The sequence below is a fragment of the Pinus tabuliformis genome, chromosome 8, assembly GCF_031772625.1.
Source record: "Pinus tabuliformis cultivar Carrire ecotype Pingquan chromosome 8, CPIR1, whole genome shotgun sequence".
NCBI classification, from domain to species: domain Eukaryota; kingdom Viridiplantae; phylum Streptophyta; class Pinopsida; order Pinales; family Pinaceae; genus Pinus; species Pinus tabuliformis.
This window is the reverse complement of record NC_142294.1, coordinates 468996120-469002119: the sequence shown is the minus strand read 5'-3', so window position 1 is coordinate 469002119 and position 6000 is coordinate 468996120.

Here is a 6000-nt window from a genome sequence, read left to right as displayed (position 1 = left end):
AAGTACAGTCGTGTGTACACACTATTTCACTTCACTGAAGTAGCGTATATAAATATGTTTGGGAAATAAAATCGTTAGATCTGATAATACTAATTCACCCCCCTCTTAGTATTATTTCCAACAAAAACTATGTGCCAACTTGGAGAAATGCACCTTCGGCATGAGTCGGGTCCAATACCTAGGTTATATTATTGATGAGCAAGGCATACATGTGGATCTGGCTAAGATCCAAGTCATTTGGGATTTCCTAGCCCTTTCCACTCTAACAGAGCTTCACATCTTTTTGGGCCTTGCCAATTTTTATTGGAGGTTTGTGTTGGGCTTCTCTCATATCACTTGGCCATTGAGTCAAGTTACTAAGGGTAGAGCAAAAGAAAAGTTTTTTTGGTCTGAGCCCCAAGAAAAGTGTTTGTTACGCTGAAGCATTGCTTATGCTTTGCATCAATACTCATATTACCAGACCTGCAACAACCATTTGAAATTGAGACATACATCTCCAACTATGGTATTGGTGCAGTTATCACCTAGCAAGGGAATTCGATGGCCTATCATAGTGAGACACTTTCCAATACAATTAGGAAATACCCCACATATAATAAAGAGATGTATTACATTATGCAGGCTTGCCGGCAGTGGAAGCATTACCTTCTGGGAAAGGAGATAGTCATCCACCCAGATTCACAACCCCTTTAGTTTATACAAACACAAAGGAAGTTGTAGAATGACTGACATCAGAAGTGGTCAACATATCTACAACACTTTCATTTGAACATAAAATAGAAGAAGGGAAGCACCAATAATGTGGCAAATTAACTTAGCCAGTCGTAGATTGCAGCATTGACCATTGTCCTCGACTCTTGTGGCCACGAGACCTCTGGATGGCCACAACTATACAAAAATGATCTAGGGTTCGCCACCACATACCAAACACTAGTGGATGACAAGCAGCTACTAGACTACCACCTCCAGGATGCACTGTTGTACTACTTGGGGCATCTATGTGTTCCTTCATGCAAGCATGCCAAGCTGATTTGGGAAGCGCATTATAGTCAAGTTGCAAGACACTTTGGTTTGGAGAAAACCATGGAAGTACTACATAAGTATTTTTATTGTCCAAAACTCCGATAAGATGTTGGAAATTATATCATATCTTACACTGACTATGCCATCGCCAATCCAACCATTAAGAAGCAAGGCTTGTACACTCCTCTACCTACTTCTATCTACCCATGGGAATCCATCTCCATGGACTATATGTTTGGCCTTCCTTTTACCAAGCATGGTAATGACTGTCTATTTGTGTTCATTGATAGATTTTCTAAGATGGAAATATTGATGGCCTACAAGAAGAGCATCATAACAGAAGACATTACCAAACTCTTCTTCGAACAAGTTTGGGTACATTTTGGAATTCCACAGACCATTATATCAAATCGAGATAATAGGTTCATGAGCACATTCTGGTCGAGCCTCTAGTCATTGCTGGACACTAAGCTCACCAAATTAACTGCATTCCATCCCCAGACTGATGGTTAGATGGAGGTCGTCAACATGATGATAATGCACATACTTCACATGTACAACTCCAAGCACCCACAAACATGGGATGAGAGTCTTCCTTATGTGCAACAAAACTATAATAGATCTCCCCATAGCTCGAATGGTCATAGCCCCTTCTAGGTGGGCCTGGGATTTCAACCATTGTGCCCATTTGATGTTGTCATACCTCTTGCGACTGCAATGACAGAGTCTACACATGTGCAGTTCGAGATTAATAAAGCCACTAGATTTATTAAACACATCCAACATATCCACCAACAGGTCCATGATATTCCGGAGAAAGCCGATGCTAAGTATAAACAACGTCAAGATCAACATCAGGTGCCACACAAGTTTCAACTGGGTGATAAGGTATGGTTGCATCTACAGAAGGAACGCCTTGTCGAAGCTCATTAGAAGATTGAACCACTTCGATACGAGCCTTACGTCGTGCTTTCGAGCTAAGCATCCCTCCATTCCTTGGCTTGCACCTAGTATGCAATGTGGACCACCTTCAACTATATTTTCCATCATTGTTGGACACCTTAGATATTGTTGAGCAACTAACACCAACAAAGCTCAACCTCGACTGCATGGAACAAGCCACTATTGATCGGATCTTAGACACACAAATTAAGAACACTCGCTAACATAGGATCCAAATGTATCGGGTTATCAAAGCTGGCCAACTCCTGCACCAAGGCAAGTGGCTCACCAGGAATCAAATCCAACATAAGTTTCCCCATCTCATGGAGGCACTCAATGCAATGGGGACCATTGTTTCATAAGGGGGGAGGACTAATCCAGGTGGATATTGGTGGCCACCTGGCTATTCCACTTGGAACCCTTTTCATTTTAGTTTCCTTAATCCTAGCATAACTTTCTATTTTTATTAGTTTTTCATGCCTTGAACTTCTCAAGTAGTTTTGATGCCCTAATTGGCAATTTTTTGAAAAATGTGTTGAGCCCATAATCTATGGCTAGAGGCTCGTCAGGAAATTTTATTGTCCTCTGATAGATCTTTCTAACAAGGTATCATGCACACGAAGCAGATATCATATGCCCAAAATACGACCCTGGGAAGTTGGTGTTCCAATTAACCCCAACGGGGTCTTAGGCGCTTCATCTCCTAGGGTTATTTTTTTGGATGTTTGGGGTTTTCCATTGTTTCTTAATAATAAAAAGACCTTCGAGCCTCATTGTAACACAATCCAGAAGGCATGAGACTGCCACATCTCTTCTCAAATATAACTACCATTTCCCAAGATAGTTTATTCCTTTTTGCTTGTAAACAATTTTTCAGTATTCTATTATTAATGAATTGAAATTCAGTTTCCGCTATAGCGTTGTGTTCATGTTTAAATCTGCATTTCGTACATTCCTGCATAAATCTGGATCAACTCATTTCATGTAGATTTCTTCCCTTATTTCTACACTACCAATGTAGTTTTGAGTACCATTTCCTATTAAGTGTGGATTTTGGTATGCTTTTCTATGCTTATTCAATGTACCTTTCTACCTTTATTTTGCATTTCCAACATGCTTTTGGGGTATTTTTTTGCATTGGTATTAGAAAATAAAAGAAAAGAAAAAACTTGGTAAGTTTTTTCTCATTCAAACAAGCCTCTTGTAGGGTTCTCTTGGGCTTACAAGTGGCTAATGTTGTATTGTAATGCAATTTAACGAAAATATTATAAGTAAAGAAAAGGTCCTCTAGGATTCTTAGTACCTTCCACTTTTATGGCTTCTCTTTGCTACATTACATATTTATGTTTCATAATATTGATTTAATTTTAGAACATTTGCTTACTTGAATAACACTTAAGCTTACTTTAGTTCACAGGAACTTTGGATGAAGAAAAGCCCCCTTTTCGCGTAGTATTTGTCCTTAATTTTTTTATTTCTATTTGAAACACATGTCTTTACCTTTTGAGCTAGTTGTTTAACTGTTTTTTAGCTTTCAACTCTTGTTTGATTGTTATTATAAGATCCCTTTTATTTCATAAAGAAAATTTGGCCAAGTTAAAGAAATTAACCTTCTTTGTTTCTCAGTATTTGACATATTCAATCTCACTTTTCATTTTGAATGTGCATAGTCATTTAGTCCTATTCCATAACTAGATTGAAGTAGAAGTTTATTCTTATTGAATTGAATTATTGATACTTAGAAAAATCATTGAGATTGAGAAAAAGTTCCCTTTACTCTAATGTTTATCTTAATTTTCAATTAACATTTCATGTCCAAGCCTCATTAATTGCAAATATTTTGATTTCAAACATTTATTTTTGAAGTTGATTTTGCCACAAGTATACACACTACACTCTCTAATTATATACTAGGTTCATGACTCCAAGCTTAGCCTAAATTTAACCCCTTAACTTGACACATTAAACTCTTCCTCGGGGCTGAAAAATATAATAGTTAAATTAGGCTATGGGGATAGGAATCCAAATAATTTTCCACAATTGATTACATCTAAATATGGTGGCTAATTGATTAACTTAAAATCCAATTTATTGAATATGATCAAGACCCATTTGGTGACAAGTATGTTCTTTGGAGTGGATAATGTCATGTTTGGGAGTCGAGGTATGAATGATACTCCTAGATTTTTCAATACTAAAGATCCCTCAGTGGTTATATTTCATCTTCAAGTGAAAGTAACATGTTGCACATATTCATAAAGATGTAACTTAGTGACTATTCTTTTATGTTCCTACCTAGGTGGCTCTCATGGGAGGGAGGGCACCTAACACAAATTTCTATAGGCCACTGGATTTCATCACCCTTTGTCTCCTAGTTATAACTATCTAATTCACATCTTCATTGATCTCCATGATGAATTTCATGACATCTTGTGGTAGTTGTTTGGAAGGCCCTTTTTCTCCTCTCCATCTTCTTTCTTTTATGGCTCTGTTGATGGTTAGAAAAATTCTGCCAACAATATAAGGGAGTATCACTGAATGGCAAGTCCCAAGTACACATGTTCTCATTTGTCATGGTGATGTCTAGTGGCGTGTGAGCCTAGTTGCCACCAAAATAGAATTTTGGATATGATATAATATTGATCCAAAGACAAATCTATATATATATATATATATATATATATATATATATATATATATATATGTATATGTATGTATATATGTATATGTATATATGTATATGTATATGTATATGTATATGTATATGCATATATATATATATATATATATATATATATATATATATAATTATTCAGAAATATTATGATGCATACCCTCGTATCAAATAATTGCCAAAAAAATCATGTTTGAAGTGAAAGATAGGAATTGAACAAAATTACATAAATGCATTATGGACAATTACAAGTTCCTACAATCAACTTCTACAATAGAAATGTGGCCTTCAAATTTTATTATTCTCACTCATAATAATAACAACTTCTAATACAAAGTTTACCAACCCCTTCTCATTTGAAAGAGTTGTTTTTTATACAAATCTAACACACAATCTTTTCATCTAAGAGACATTTTTTTGTTATAATAGTCGAAATAATTTAGAAAAGAGAAATCATTTGGAAAATCCTTTAATATTCCTCTTGGTCAATAATAATGATACAAATCCTTTCTTTTTCTAATAAAAGGACTTTTTGGTTGTATAACAAAATTAAAATTTGTTACATGTGTGATTGTGTTTACTTTAGGATGTTGAATGTATATTGTTCTCTATTGGTCCATGAGCAAGATGTCTTAATCTTCATTTGTCCAATTCTTCCTTTATTTTCTTGCTCTGTCGACATTCTAGATCTCTAGGATTTTTTCTTCTATCTACAAACCTGCAAAATTTTAAATAAAACAAATTAATTAATAAAAAATGCTAGATTTTTTTTGAAATATAATCTCCAATTAATCTTGTTTACCAAAAAAAATGACAATCAACTCATTTCTAAGAATAATCCCACGAGAATTGTGTATGGCCCAATTTAATCCCTAGAGAATAAAAGATTTCACGAAAATTGTGTGTTAATTTCGACATGTGGCTTGTTATTTTCTATTGACATAACTGTGAAGGTTTATACCACATTAAATGGGTGAAATAAAAATAAGGGGTTTATAACATTTAATCAACATAGCATACTTTATAGTTGACAACATAGTTAATATATTTTTTAACTTAAACCATATATCTAGTATATATACAAAAAATGTCATCTTTGAATTCCACATCAGCATGCACATCTCAACCTTGACACATAGGATAGTTATAGTTCCATGTAGATCTCACATAACTGGTTTGAAGCTAACTTAGCATATGACTGGCAACTAACATAGGTAAGCATCTAGATATATTACAAAAGTTCTAATATCCAAGCATCTAAATATCTAGATGATTTGAACAACAAATCATGCCACATGTCCCAGATATTTGGATACCAATCACCTGTTAAATAGATATCCAAAATTCAAAACATTTGAGGT